General features: G+C 40.2%; 2 long non-coding RNA genes across 2 annotated transcripts in view; both read right to left on the bottom strand.

The window, feature by feature from the left end:
* The window catches only part of LOC309626221, a 397,593-nt gene that overhangs the window by 34,689 nt on the left and 346,347 nt on the right, over positions 1–16,557 (bottom strand). The window lies entirely within an intron of this gene.
* LOC309626228 overlaps positions 7,174–16,557 on the bottom strand; it is a 44,756-nt gene continuing 35,372 nt past the window's right edge. The window contains exon 2 of the long non-coding RNA XR_014243050.1: positions 7,174–8,843. This is a non-coding gene — a long non-coding RNA (uncharacterized lncRNA). The remainder of the gene's footprint in view (positions 8,844–16,557) is intronic.

The raw sequence follows: 16,557 nt of genomic DNA, 5'->3' as shown, positions 1-16,557 counted from the left end.
AGTGGCAGAACTAAGGCAATTATCTATATAATTCAGGTTAAAAACTAAACTCAACAACCAGTTTTGCCTGAAATACCCCAATCATGGAAAGGAAAAAAAAAAAGAAGTGTCCCTTCAGTTTGCATTATCCCCATAATTGCCTTAATTCCCATTTGACTCAGTGTGAGTGGAATCACAGACACATAGAATTTGTCTCTTAGAGATTATCTAGTCCAACCCCCTTATTTTTCAGATGAGAAAATTGAGACCCACAGAGGTCAAGTGCCCTGCCCAGGTCATTAGTCAGTGGTGGCCGAGTCCAATCATGAACTCACATTTCCCAGTTCCCAGCTCAGTATTCTTGCAACGGATACTGTCTTGCCCTGACTCCATTGCTTTTGAAATCAAGGAAATGATGCCAGCATATAGCCAGCACGATAAACTTTAAATGAAGACAGCATAATGCTACCCAAGATCAGGAACTCAAATCAAATGCAACAATTCACCTCAGCTGAGTATCAAATAATTTTCTCTGCACATGTTCGACTAACATTAAAATGACCAGCTTTTAATAGTACACATGAGCATGACATCCAGTAAGTTATATAATTTGGAAGTGGGAAAGGGCTAGAGAGACCCTATTTAAAAAAAAAAAAGTACACATGAGTTTTTACAAAATAAATGAAAAACATTTTCACATTCCTAATAGGTACCCAATGAAAAACCTACAAAAAACTTTAAGACCTACAGGAAAACTCAGGCCCAAGATGTTGTATGAGCTTCACATCTGCCTCGGTGTCAAAGCACACAAGCTGGGTTATCAGTTTGATGACCTTCAAGTAAAGCAAATCTGTTACATCAGACCATTAGGAAAGAGCCCACACTAAGGTTCCAAGTTCTCTCCAGAAGAGCTCCCAGCCTGTTAGTGAGGTGCTGGTTTTCAGTCTCCCAGGGCATTGCATTTGACATACATATATCCTTTGTTTTTGAAACAAGAAAGTCTGTATAATTTTGCCAAAAGGGGGCTTTCGATTTTAAAGACAGCCCAGAAGCCCAGCTGCTTAGTTCACCTGCCTTTTCTGCCTTGAAGCCCAGCACGTGGTTTTTCGTTGGTTTTCTGCATTTTTCTAGCAGGACTTCTCTGATTTTCAGTCATAGGGTCCATCTGTAGGGGGGTTGTTAGTATAAACCACCCAGGGAAGGTTGTGCTTGTTCTGCATTCTACTGGCTAGAACAGAGGCCCCAGACTAAGATCAAAATTATTATGTGGAGATTAAACTGTAGAATTTAATTATGTGTTCTGTTACTCCTGGTACATTTATTAATTTAGCAGTACAAACTGACTGGAGCTAAACAAGCAGGACTGATTAATTTGCAAAGACATCGAGGTAACAGATTGTGATCAAAGTGGAGACCTGATCCTGTTAGATTGAAATGTGTTGTTTTGTGCTGCAGGAAGGACACGGAGCAGCATGGTTTATCTTTATCAATGCTTTCCTCTGAAGGAGGGGAACAAGCTTGCAGATACTAATCAGGGCTGAGGCCCTGCCACTCAATAATTACCCACTGTCTCATCATAATCCTGGAACTAAGCCCCTGCCCAATCCATCTGGGACCCTTTTCCATCTATTGCACAGCTCAAGAATATGTGTGTAAGCTATTACCTCTGGTCGTGCTATCTGTCCCCTGAGTATAGATTCATGGTAGTGACCAATTAGGTTGCCGTGTTCTCTTTTCCCTTTGCTTCCAAAGCATCCTGTGCTTCTCAGCACCGTAATGAAGCACAGATTCATCAGGGTGCAGAAATTCACTCACCTGAAAAAGCTGCCTCGTCATAGTCACTGATAAACATCATACAATGCTGAATTTCGTGAGATGCTTTGAAAAGAGGAGTGGTAAGACCAATCACTCTGTATCTTAAGGTTTCCTTAAGCCACTCTCAACCTGCCACTGCCTTCTGCCAGCAACAAAAAATACAGTGAGGAAAATATTTCTCAATCCAGAAATCAAATGGCTGGGAAGTGAGGAGGGCAAATGTGGAGATAATTGAATCCTGGATCCCTGAATGAAGGACCCAGTACCGTGCCATGATCAAGAGCAAGGAGTCCTGAAGTCCAGGAGACTTGGGCTGAAACTCTGGGTCTGTTCATTACCAGCCGGCCACGTAACCTCTCAGAGATTCCACTTTCCCCTCAATAAAATAGCACCTACCTCACAGGGTGGCTTTGGGAGTTAACTGCATGTACAACTTTACAAGTAATCAAACCTCAATGAATGTTAGCTAGTCCCACCATTTTCTGAATCCCCATTACATTTATAGCGAGAACCAAAATGCCTAGCTCTTGATCAAACTGTGCCAACCATTTCTGCTAATTTTTTTGAGTACAGATCTTCCTTGACTTACAATGGGGCTACATCCCGATAAACCCAATAAATGTTAAGTCAAAAATGCATTTAATACACCTAACCTACCTAGCTTAGCCTTGCCCACTTTAAACGTGCTCAGAACACTTACATTAGCCTACAGTTGGGCAAAATCGTTTAACAAAAGCCTACTTTATAATAAAGTGTCGACTATCTCAAGTAGTTTATTGAATAATGCACTGAAAGTGAAAAACAGAATGGCTGTTTGAATCCAGAAAGGTTGTAAGTGTATCGGTTGTTTTCCCTCGTGATCATGCAGCTGACTGGGGGCTGCCACTGCCCAGGGTCACGAGGGAGGATTGGACCACACTTTACTAGGCCGGGAAAAGATCAAAGTTCAAAATTTGAACTACAATTTCTGCTGAACGTGTATCACTTCCACACCATCGTAATGTCAAAAAATTGTAAATCAAACCATCGTAAGTCGGGGACCATCTGTATACACATTTTGTCCTCCCAAATAAATTATACATTCCTGAAGAGTAAAATCCCTATCTTTCCCTTTTGTATATCCCACAAGTGACAGTTAATAATTGCTTGCTGATTCTTTTACTTAAACTTAAGAACTCTTCATAAAATTCTTCATAAACAATTTTGAAGGTGGGAGGGACGAGTGGTCAGTTATAATTTTCAAATAAAGAAATGGAGGCAGCAGTCATATTAAGGAAGTTGCTGTTATTAGTGACAGAAATCTGTAAGGCACAATCAAGTCAAGGCTAGTCGAAGAATTCGCAGAGCAACTGCGTGATGCCCACTGCATGCTCTTGGTCAGGGCAAAGCCCGTTTGAAGAGCAGGGGCTGCTTTCAGAGTACTCCCCGTCAGGGCACAGCCCCAGTGCCTAATTAGCGTGGACCCCATTGCAGATCTTTGCTGATCCTGACGATGTTTTAATTAGTTAAGCCTACAACTTGCCTCTTCTTGTTCTTCTCTGGCAGTCAGAGAGGAAAATATGCTAAACTGTGAATGTTTCACATTTAGACTTCCAAAACACCCCTTCCCTGAGGCTTCTAGAAGATATACCCTGAAGAGGGACCACCCTTTGGAATTTATACCAGCAGCTCTGACAGCTGTTTTGTATTTATTTCCACGGTTGGGCCACTTCAATTTGGGGCTCCTATTCATTATATAAGCAAATATTTGTTAAGGGATCAGGCACAGGATGAGGTATGTTTGTCAGGATTGTAATTAAGGTGGTGTGTATACCAGAGTTGGAAGAACACAGGGTGAGTTAGATCCTCAGCTCACTGTGGCTGTGTTACTTTGAAAGCCATATCAACGTCTCTGGGCCATATCTGGTGCATGTTATATGTCATCCTTCTGTCCTGAAGCATAGATAAGTAAGAAAATCTGGATAAAACACTTTAAGATTCTAATACATGAGCTTTTGGCAAAGTGTTTGCCTGCCACCTACCCTAATACTCTTTTATTTTTCAGAGTGAATTAAAATTTTAAGGAATTTTAAAAAGTGCTTTGGTTCAGAAGCTTTTAATTATTTCTAATACACTCATCAATATTTCAGCTCTTTCAGAATGCTTGTAGATATTATACCTACAGTACTTTGCAGATGACATAATAATTTTTCTGAACGGTTATGTGGCTTTGCCAATTGACCCTGCCTGGGTTAGAAGGCCAGCCTCTGAAGTGTGGCACTCACTTCTTATTTCCCCTCTGAGCATCCTTATATCCCCTAGGACTACCGATGAACATTTAAAATCCTTGCAAAATGAGAGTGCATAACATATTCAAATTTGCAGTATAGGCTTGTTGTTTATAAGAAGACTCCCTCGGACTTCCCTCGTGGTGCAGTGGTTAAGAATCCACCTGCCAATGCAGGGGACACGGGTTCGAGCCCTGGGCCGGGAAGAGCAACTAAGCCCGTGCGCCACAACTACTGAGCCTGTGCTCTAGAGCCCACGAGCCACAACTACTGAGCCCGCGTGCCACAACTACTGAAGCCTGCGTGCCTAGAGCCCGTGCGCTGCAACAAGAGAAGCCACTGCAATGAGAAGCCTGTGCACCACAACAAAGAGTAGTCCCCGCTCGCCGCAACTAGAGAAAGCCCGTGAGCAGCAACAAAGGCCCAAGGCAGTCAAAATAAATAAATAAATAAATAAATAAAGTTATTAAAAAAAAAGAAGACTCCCTCATTCCATTCAATGCCTTACATCTTGGGATCTGTACAAATTCATTAATTTAGACTCCTCTGGATCCCAGGTAGGGTGTGTCTAAGTTTTTAAGGTCGGTAAACTGAGTCTGTGAAGTTACAAGATTTCCCACGTGGCCAGTCCTCTTACCTACGAGTAACTCAGAATCACTGAACCATGTCCAGACCCCTGCCCTAGAGAATGTCAGGTGCCGTTTCCCTACCTTGTTTCACCTCTCTGCAGCTGGTGACGCTGAAGACTTCTCTCTCCTTCAAACACGACTTTGGTTTCTGTAATATGACTTTCCCTAGTTCTTCCTCCTCCTGGCCCTCTGACTGAGGATACTCCTTAATCCTCTGCTTGTGTCTTTCTAAATTTAAATCCTTTAGAACTTATTTATTCTTATTTTCTTCATATCATCCTACACAAAAATTGGAAACCTATATACTTCTCCAGTCCTGAACACTCACCCAGTTTCTGATTCTAGATTAACAACTCTTTCCAGATGTCTGTACCTGGAAAAAGCCTCATCTCCTTAGATTCAACATGTCCTCAGGTAAGTCCATTAATACCCCCCTCACACACACACCCCAGGAAAGTATTTCCTCTTCCAAACAACAGTATTTTACTTCCAGCAGCGGCTCTGCACAATTTGACACTTCCCTGTTCTCTAATTGCTTACTTTGTGTGTCTGTTTTGCCTTCTGACTCGACTGCAATGTCTTGGAGGGAGAAGGTTCCGTGAAGCAGGAGGCCCCTGGAGAGCCCCTAATAAGTGCCAAATGCAAAAAGGTTCAAGTCACCAATTGAGAAAATCCACATAAATACACCTGAGCTTTTGGCCTGTATAAAATCAGCACGATGTTTTCTCCTGGGAGAGGTTCACAGCATATAATTTTTAGTTCCTATTCTTCCCCAATGCTCAAGTTACTCCAGGAAGCAATTTGGGGTGAGAGAAAGGCACAGGTCCAGCTGAACACATGGAAACAAAAATGCTCTAAAATATCTTCCATGAGAAAACTTGGTTCCATCTTGACTGAATATTCTGGTGACATAGGTAGGCCTCAGAAACTTCCCACAAACAATAAGCACCCCAATTTCAAAAGAGAGATGCACAGAGATGTCTCTGAGTTTCCAGTACAAGTGAAAAATGTGACTCTCAGCTGCGCTTTTTTCATTGTTAAGTTCCTTTTCGCTGGGCAGAAATGTCCAGCAAAAGATGAAAAGATAAACTGAACTCTTTGGAAGGGCTAAGCATACTTGGAGAGGGTAAGTCCCTGGAGCCATCATTCCTGACTCAGATTTTGGTAATGCCCATGATCATCTCAAGAATTTCTAAAAGTTGTTTTAATTTACTTTAATTAAAAATAAAACTCCAAGTGACAGAATGGTATTGTGTCTTCACAAACCTTTGTAATCATGGCTCTGAGTCAGCAAGTTTGGTATAAGAGGGAACAGGACCGAATATTAAATAATAACCCAGTTAGAAGGTTTCCTTTCTTGTTTTTTTCTCCCCCAGTTCATGGACCACTTAAGTAGTCAAATGCTCCCGAGTAGACCACTGGCCCCACAGAACCTCCCCGCCCCCAGAGTTAATAAAAAGACTAGTAGTGCCCTTGAAGTAATGCAGTTGGGTCATTTCAGACTCATACTGCATATCATATTGTCCTGTCTATAAAAAACACAACTTTGGGATTCTACCACCAGCTCTTGGGGTGCACTGCTTGCTCATGACCCTGATACTATCCTACCCATTTTCCCAGGCATTGCCCTGCTCTGAAGAAACTTGCTATTCATCTGCCATCTTCACCTTTACGAAGGTACCTATTCACATCCAATCTTCTCCCCATCTCTCAGCAACAAAAGAGCAAGTGTCAGTCATTGGCACCTCCTTTTGGAAAGCCTCCAACCTAATGTATAGACATTGTCATCTTTCTATCCATCTATCCATGCAGTCATATAGTTAGTTCTGTTGACTGATCTAATCTACCAGCCCTCAAGCAGTGTGAAGTCAATCATTTTGAAAAATACTTGTCCTATTGAGATGTTGCCTGGCTAAATGTTCTTTAGGGACAGACTTCAAAAGGCTTTTTAATCCTATACAGTGTCACAGCCTCAGTCTATGTAAATTGAAGTTATAACCTCTGAACTTTAGGGGCAAAACATCCTGTAGACTTAGCATACCATGAAATGACCACTGGATGGGAGCTGAGAGGTGTTTGATTTTAATCACTGAGCTTTGTGATTGAAGGATATTCTAAATGGTTTATGATTATTTTTATCAGCCCACTTGAGTTAATGTTGAATTTTCTATTTGATGGGACCTGCCAATTTCCCATCTGTTGGATCTGAGTAATTTACAAAATGCCCAAGATGAATTGTAATCCCTTTACTATCATAATCAATGTACAGTGCATATGGTGCGCCTTGGCGCACAGACGATGGCTGGGGGTTTAGGCAGATAATTATCTTCCTATACTGCCCAATTGCCTGATGCTTCCCTTTATGGTTTCAGATTATGCTCCTCAACTTTGCTGTGATACAGAATGTGCTTATTAGTGGGGATTTAGTCAAGTCTGAGGCATTTGTTAGACTTTCAGATTCTGATCCAATAGCTGCCTTTGGCTTTTTGTTTCCCTCACACTGATGCTCTCTCATTGCCTTTGATAAGGATTGAAAGCCTCTAACCTCTCTCAAAAAGCGTGATGAGAAATATTAATCACACCAAAGTTGAGTTCCTTGATAACACTGCAGAGTCTGAGAAGGGAGTTTGCATAAGACTGAGAAAGGACATATATGGATTTGTCCCTTTGAGGAGCGAGATGCAAATCCTGAAATTTACAGTAGCTGATGTAAGAATGGGCTCTATAATCTAAAAACGTCTGCCTTTACAAACAGGAGCTGTTTATGTGACACTTTCCCAAGTCAAAATTCATTGGTTCATTGTCCTTCGAGGTAATTCATGGACTCACATAAATTTCTCAACAACGAATCAGTAAGATAAGCGTTCTATTGATTCTGACAAAATTAAAACCAAGCCCTCCCTCCCCAGATGGCTAACTGGTGACAATGCGTTAGGAATGAGCAGACTAGTGAGCCTTGCTGAGAAATATTTCTCTTCCGACAGATAATGTGGGTGGCCTTCTTCTGTGGTTTGAGCATAGAGAAAAGGGTGACCACATTACATCTAGATGACAAAAAAAACCCAAAAGCAGAAAAATCAGGATGCTTAATGACTTTCCTAAAACTGTCCCACATTGCTACCTGAACTGGGGAGAGCAGTGTCCTTTAGTCCAGTGGCTTGACTTAGCATTGAGACTCTCCATCGGGTGGGCCCTTCCACAAATGAAGCCGACCTCACAAATTAACAGGCTCTGGGGGAACAGCATTATTTTAATTGCTCCCAAATATCATCAAAATCCAGGGACCTGTGTAGGGAGGGATGTCACCTCTATGGTAGGAAAGGCAGAATGGAAGACAATCCTAGCCCTCAATATTCCCACCATCTGTTTGGTGGTTCCTGGTGTTCCTTTTACACTGGCTCATGCCCTTTATTCCACACTAGAGACCCAGATTGTACTAGTTAGAGCATTACTTGCCCCTGTAGCAAGTAAGCACCACATTTCCTTCTTTTTTTAGAGACACTCCAGGCATGCGTTAGGTCAGAGATGATAGAGCTATTCTACATGGCCATTAAGGGACCCAGGCTGACAGAGGTCCTATCATCTTTACACATGACTTCCAAAGTTAACTTGATCATTCTCCATCCCAATCAGCCAGAATGGGGTAGAAGCAAGGAGGGGCATGGAGGACCATGTCATTCACATGGTCTAGACCTCAGTCACATGGTCACACATAACTGCAAGGAAATCTAGGAAATGTAGACTAGCTGGGTACCACGAAAGAAGATGAAACAAATATTTAGTGAACAGCGGGCAGTCTCTGCCCCACGGCTTATAAGGCAGAGATCCCTGGGGAAAGTCAACATTAGTTATTAATGTTAGTGGCTGGCATCAGGTTTTGTTAGGAAGGAAAGTGCAAGGGGACTGGAAAAACGAGAAGGAAGGTAAAAGAGCAATATCCTGGATGCTGGTGAGGGTGAGGGACAAGGCTCTATACCTGATCGTCCATCATGTTCTTTAAGATGACTTTCCAGCAGGATGAGTCACCCTGAGACATTCACATGGTCTGAATGTGGCTGGCAGGGGAGGGGCCAAAATCCGTGTCCAGGGAACTATGAACCTCAGCCACAGACGTTGAGAAGATCGCAAAATTGACTTCCTTGCATATTTAGCTCTGAAAGGACAGATGAATGTGATCAATTTCAGTTCATGGTGCTATGCACAGCCAAAGTCAGAAATAGCAACTAGAAAAATCCATATGTTTTTACTCCCAAGCATTCATCCCACAAGCTAAAGAAGCCATTGCCCTTTAATCAAAGACGGCATCAGAAGGTTCTGGGTATGGCCGATCAGATTAACAAGTCAACACTTATGTATTTTCTTTGCAACAAACACAGACTGACCTGAAGTTGGGCCCAAAATACTTGATAACTTTTGGCCAAAAAATCCAGTTCACTGCTTAAGATGGCCTCTTAGAAGGTGCAATCTCCCATTCATCTAATATAAGCTCAAAAGTTTGATTTGTAGTTCAGTGTGCCCTTACATTTTTTTTCTTTTGTTGATCTGATTTTTGGCTACTCGATTTTAGGTAACTGTGCAGCACTTTCCTGATGGTTTTATTACACAGTCTTTCCATGTGTCAACCCCAGGATCAGGGTGAGACAGAAAGCAGCATTTCAATGCTGGTAAACCACATCCATAACATAGGTGGAGATTCATCATTGCCATGCTACATGCTGGCTTTCAAAACTACCCAGCTTACTTTTAGGGGATTGTTTTAGGGTCTGATTCACCATAGAATCAGTGACATCAAGCCACAAGTACTCAGATAACAGATCTCCTTTGAGTAGTCGGATGCAATGGAAAAAGCATGGGATTTGGAGTCAGGCTGCTCTGTTTGCCCCTTGCCAGTTCTGTCAATTTGGGCAAATGATTTAGCCTCTCTGAGTCTCAATTATCCATTCTGTAAGATGGCAAATATATATGCTAGACATTTTATATATCTTGTTTAACCCTTACAACAATTCCTTGAGTTAAACATTATTCCCACACCCTCTATTTTATAGATGAGAAAACTGAGGCTTTTAGATGAACTGGCCAAGGACCTAGAACTAGTAAGAGGTAGAACTGTGATTTGAACCCAGAGCTTTTCATCCAAGGTTCATAGTCTTAATTATTACATTAACCTGCTAAGATAAAATGAGACAATGTAGGTAAATTAGAGTACTTGGCTTGCAGAAGGTACTTAGAAAATGTTAGTTTCTTTTTTTCTTCTGTTTTGTTTTTAACGTCCTAAGTTACAGCCTTCCTTCCTGTGCTCAGATAATTCATAGTGCACTTTTTTGTTGGCTTACTTTCATTCACATTCACTCACTCAGTAAATGCTTACTGAGTGTCTACTATGTGTTCTGCCCTAGGCCAGACACTGGGTATTTAGTCACAAATACAAAAGACAAGATCCCTTATCCTCGATACACGTGTAGCAATGCCAGCTGCATCCTCCAGGAGTCTCTGAATGCAGAGACTGAGCCACACTGCACTTCTTTAAGATGGATTAATACCACAGCATTTGCAACTATAATATTATGTTACCTTGGACACCAGGCAATTAGCAAGTAATTAAATCTCCCTTGGTCTGAATACACCTGCAACCAAACTGTCTGCTAAAGTTCTGTTACACTCATTAATTAGCATGAGTTGAATGATAGGATAATCAGAAAGGAAATACTTCCTCTTGGAGACTAGGAGTAAATGATTAAAAAGTGAAATGTCCTTTTAACACTTTTTGCTTGGGTTTATATTAATGTAGAGTGTAAGGATGAGCCAGCCTACTGTTCATCAATAGTAACGTCTCTGGCAATGAATGTGCCTAAGGAGAATTGACTTATGCTGGTATGTATCTCCATCCATTTGACATCACAAAAACTTTGAAAATAACTGTTGCTTAGTCACTATCTGAATGCTTCCAACAGTAACAAGTAACCACCTCTCAGAGCTAATAGTGAAGACATGAACACCTGATTAAGTATAGGAGTATTCATTCTTACTCAAGAAGCCACAGTTTTATTTTTATGACCACCTACTACAAAGTCACTAGAAAAGATAGAGGACCCTCATCTAGTTTCTCTCCTGTCCATTATCTTACCTGTTTCAACAGAGTCTGCCTAGATTAGCTGATACATCAGGATAAATTAGCTTTTTAACTATAGAGTATTTTTTTAATAATAGAGAAAAATATTCAGTAGATCTTTAGAGATTATGTTTCCCCCTTTTAAATCCTTTGACTCTTGGATTAACAGATTGCTTTAAAAACTTTGGTGAGAAGTATCACATTATCCTTGTGTTACCCCCCACTAAGGAGTCTCCAAACGTCTCTCAGCTGGGGACAAAAAGTCACCATCTGAGCTGCATGGCTGGTTCGCTGTACGTGCAGTGCTGTACCTGCCACTGTTCAGTCAGTGGTTCTTATCCCCCACCCAGGGCCCAGGCAGGCTCCAGCCTTGCAGCCCTCAAGAAAGGCCATGAATCAGGGCTGCTGCAGTAACAGTGAGTTAGAAACAGACTCCAGACAAAGTAAGATGTCCCAGAGCCCACTCTGGGTTTTAAAATCTCTATTATTCAAGACATTTGCCGGCCCTTAAACAAAGCTCAATGGACAAACTTCAATGTTCCAAGCTCTAAAGGAATTTAGCTTAATGCTAATGCAGAAAAAATTCCCCAGCCACTCATGTAACTTTATTAGACAAAGTGGAGCATGCCCGCTCTTAAAGAAGAAGAAAAAAAGACATTATTTTCTTTTTCAGAGATTGTGCTACCCTAGAAAGGGAATGCATTTGAAGTAGGAAATGTAGACGTTTCAGGCAAATGTGTACTTTGTCTTCAAATGAACAGCTTTCAAAATGATCTTGGTTAAGCTCTCTTTTATTTTTATCTTTTATTCCCCTACAATGCCAGCTGAGGTTACCCATCTCCCAACAGCTACCAAATGGACTAGTAATTGTAAGGCTCCCGTGATTTAATTAGACTCATTCTAAACACTCACATTTTTATCAATTAGTTAATGGGCTAAAGAAGAGTCTCTTTGTTGGAGCCAGGTCATTTGGAAGCTAGAGGCTTCTTGAGGGCAAGAAGCTGAAGAACTGCAGCGTTAATATCTGTAATTAACCTCACAAGTCCTAGGTTGTTCAATTAGGAATGACCTCCCTTCCCTTCCATATGCCTTTCGTCAGATGGGGCTTGAATGTAAAATAATCACTGAAGAAAAATGAACCAAAAAAGAATGCTTCGAAAAAAATTAGACCAGGATGAAAAAGTTCCCTGTCTTCAAGTGCTTTTTAGTTATTTATTCAACTAAGGTCGTTAATTGGTGGCTTCCCCTAAAAATAATAATTCTGGGTTTTTCAGATCAGCAATGCTCCTGATAATAGATATGGAGGAATCTTTTAAACTAAGGTTTTGTCTTAACACACAGGCCAATTCTAAAACAGAAATGATGTTCTGTGCTTCAGAAAAAGTTCAATCATTGATTACTCTATGTAAATTATTGCCTTCAACTTTCTTGGCTTGGAGGATTCTATTTACTGTTTCCGTATGAAAGAAACCTTCCATCTATGCCTATAGTTATATAACAAATAAATACTAGATGCATTAAATCAAGGAGTATTTCGATTCTTAACAAGCTAGTCAACTTCTACTCTTGCGAGAAGTCTATAGGAAATTCATAAACTGTACATACTTATTCTCACTTGCTGATCACTGATAAATGTGAGGCGGCCTTACACATAAATAAAGACTAGTACTGACAAAAAAATCTGTAAGAAAGGGATAAAACAATTTACAAATTAAAATGTACAAAAGACCACCCTGAATGATCTACCAGGAAAAATCGACACCCTCGAAGAATGTACACTTATTTTTCATTTCTAACTAAATCTATAAATCACTATGCTTCAGCAATGTCAGTATTTTGAATTTAAAGGAAAAATATATATTCACTTTGAAGCCAAACACATCAAAACAGTAGCAGTTACAAAGATAACTTCTTCATTTTCTGCTTGGTTAGAAACCATTCATTCATAGACCAGAAAATTAAGGACTGAATTTGGAAGAACCATGCAAAACAGAGAGGAAAGGACACTTGTTCTGAGGATTTTAACAAGAAAGGGGCATGGACTATCATTTGAGAAAATCTGATTCTATCAGGCATTCATCACAAATTTTGAGTCCTATCTATTGCCCCCAGTCACCAAAATTAAAGAAACCAAAACAGCTGGTAAAATGTAGCGACTCCCTGCTCCTACTGTAATTGCATGCATCTACCAGCCGCCCTGACCAGTAGCAGTTTACGTTTATTGTTATGGTCAACAATTACATTGTACATGCTCAGTAAATACTCTGCTCTGCTAAGCTTCATAAATGTGCCCTTTGTTTCCTTCATCATTAGGCAGACCGTTCATTCTGTACAATGTCCAACTTCCAGACAGGTGGAATAAGGAGGTGGCATCTGTCTAAATATTAAATGCCACGCTTCCCCCATCTGCCGTAATAACAGTGCTGGGGCTGCTTGGCTTCAGTTATCCTCTTCTGCATACAACCAGTCAGCCATATGCCCTATATAGTGCACGTGCCACCAGAGCGACAGGGCCTGTTTTGCAGCCTCTGAGCTGGTAACCAAACAAGTGAGGAAAAGATGAGAGGTGAAGGTTGGAGGTCAGGCACGTGCAGGAATCAGCAGGTGATGGTCAATACATCTACTGAGAGCAGCTCAAAGAACCAATCAAAAAGGCCTTCAAAAGTCAATGGCCAGCATAGAGCACACTGCCAATCAAATTTTACAGGGCATACCTTCCAGGCTAGGCAAATAAGAAGATTTAGAGCACATGGCAGTTCATCGTTTATAATCCTGTCTTAGCCCAGCATGGCTTAGTGATAGTTCAGTGACAGATGATGAGCACATGACAGCTGCAGGATCTTATACAAATGCATACAGTAAAATTAAAATTAAATTAGTGACACACGTGTACACATTGGTTGTGCAACAGTTACACAATCTGTTCGGGACCCCTCACAGAATCTGCTGCTGCGCCCTCAATTCAGGGTGCCTTTCAAAAGGCACCCAGGAATTGGTCTTAGCCAGGAAGGGCTTGTCCCTTGGGCAAAGGTGTAATTCAAAAGGCCCCTAAGGCAAATGAAGGTGCTGAGGTTCTCACACACGCTAATGGCAAAGTTTAATGATGTTTCCAATTGGCCTAATTAAAACTGACTGAGAGTTTTGAGTATTTGAAGGAAGGGAAAAAAGGCCAACACAACAGTAGGAAGTAAGTGTATTGGGCCTGGAGTAAATCGAACTGTCTATGCTCCTTCGTTTCGATCTGTAATCTGCTGATTTTATTACTGACAAATGATATATGCTTTTGTAAAAATGTGAAAGCCTACACTTGAGAACCCTAATTTGAGTGTAACTTCTATTGTTTTAAATGTCTGTGTCCTCTGCCATAAATTACAAATGTTCTTACATTCATTTGTCTGAATATTTATTTAGGTAATTTACCATGATAGAGAAATTTCTCAAATTATGTTTCCCTATGAAACCTTATAAAGGTGTTATATATTTTTGGAAATTTAAGTTTATGTTTAAAAATTTTTTTACTCTCTTTTCTTGACCTAACCCATTACAAAAGGATTTCTGATGATTATGTTTCACATATACATTTGCTTCAAATAAAAACCAACAGTTTTGGCTCTTGAGCTGCTTGTCACATCTTTGTATGATATCGTTATCTTCTGAGGATACTGGTCCTACATTCATGTCTTGCTAAATTCACAATTTGCAGAGTCTTGGAAAAAAAAATGTTAGTACAGACAAAAATCATACTTACTGATTTTTAAATAGTTTTAGAGTAGTGTAGAATAAAGTTAACTTTCCTCTCAAGAAATCAACTTAAATATAATACAAATGCTTCTTCCAAATGTCCAGGTCTATTCATACCTCATGAAATCTAACCAAGAGTTATATCTCTACAGTTCTCAATGTTTATGATAATTTACTCTGTATACAATTACTTTTAAATCATTCTACATTTTAACATATAAAATAATTTATGAAGTTTAAGTTAAAGAGGTTCTTTAAAAGACTATTTTAAATTATTAGAACATTATACCAAAATTAATTATTTATAAGTAATTATTGTTAATCGTCACAGCACCTCTTTGAACACTACAGCTGACTAATGCAACAAAACACTAACAGAGATAAGCAATTTGATCAAAGTCATATGCAAAAAAATCATCAGTGGAGTTACCATTCAAACAAAGAACTTCTTACTTTGCCTTTTAGAATATTACTATAGACCCCAAACTTTCACGCCTAATTTTAAATTCCTATCCTTCCTTTTGGGTCTGATCCTGTGCTTTAAATCACCTGTGTCTCCCACATTACTAAACATGAAGGAAACCTCGGAATCAGTGAGAATGTGTTTATGAATAAAGGCCGAAATGTGTTTAAAATGAGTACAGAAGCCTGACTTCTGGATGTTTTGGGAATCACGTCTAAAAACTTGCAAGAACTGCATTTTCCTAAGAATGAATCTTACCTATCAATGCTGATGGTGTTTTGGATATAAGATTTATTGAAGAATTTCAAATTCTCCTGAGGTAGTAATAAAATTACCTCCTGTTTCCAACTGAAGAATCTTTGAACATTTCCTCTTTGATTTCTGTATGACATGAAGTTTCCCTTGAGGTCAGGTTCTACTGAGTATACACACAAATTATTATGTGCCTCAATTAAAGAGATTTCCTAGAGCCATTCTTAAAATGACAACAACAAACAAGCAAACAAACAAAACCTTTCATAAGCAACCATTTTATTGTTTAGTGGTTACTGCTATTTAACCAAAGTTTCTGCTGAATCCCAGTTCTCTGTCCCATCCCCAGAAAAGCGATCAAACAGGCTTCTGTATTGGTCATATATCCTATGTGGTGATATTGCACAGAAGAAGTACAGAAAACACAAATTCTATGACATTTTACATTTAATGTAAGGCAGCAGAGGCCCTTGTTCAAAAGAAAGCGAAAAGCAGAAAAGCAAATGACAATTTTGAATCTGTATCGCTAAGCCTTTATTTAGTATATCCAAAAAACAGGCTGAAAACCTGACACCTCCAGGACCAAGTATTCAAATTAGATTCCTGGTTCTCCAAATCACGCATGTGGTCCTCGTACCCTGTGAGCACAAAAACCATGGGGGTCACAGTCCCACCTGTGCAAGGTTTTGGGCTCTCCAGACAGACAGCGATAAAGGTGTGCACAAGATAAAGGAAAGGATGCTTTCCTGCCAAAGGCTGGAGGAAGTGGAAAATAAACACTGATAGAAACATATGTATGCCCTATTTAAAAAAAAAATTACACACATACATTTTTGATAAATAGGGTCACACGGAGAGAGCATTCAGAAGTCAAGTGTAGTCAGGTTGTGATAAAAGTGGTCCAGTGGGATGAAATGCCCTATCTAGAATGGGAACCGATAATGGTCGCTGCAGGTGGTCTCAAGTTTATTGAAAACGGACACAAATCATAAAAACACCAAATAAATCAAAAAAACATCATTAGGTTGATTATTGGGTTGATGAAGTAGCTGCGCCTGGCACAACGGTGTCCTCTGAAGGGGGTTCTGTGTTTGAGTTCCTCTGCAGCCCACCCATGAGGATGAAGCTTAAAACTTTGCTGGGTGAGCAGCTGTCGGGGGAGAAGGCAGGGCAGAGGATGAACTCCCTAAGTCACTAAACGAACCTTTAAAAAAAAAGCCTTCCTCATTATGAATTAATATTTCCAGCCCCTGTTCTTCATTAGAAATAAAAGAGTTGTACTCAGGAGCCAAAACTGAAATG

This window comes from Balaenoptera borealis (assembly GCF_965194805.1).
Source record: "Balaenoptera borealis genome assembly, chromosome: 3".
NCBI lineage: Eukaryota > Metazoa > Chordata > Mammalia > Artiodactyla > Balaenopteridae > Balaenoptera > Balaenoptera borealis.
This window is presented reverse-complemented; position numbering and strand designations above follow the sequence as displayed.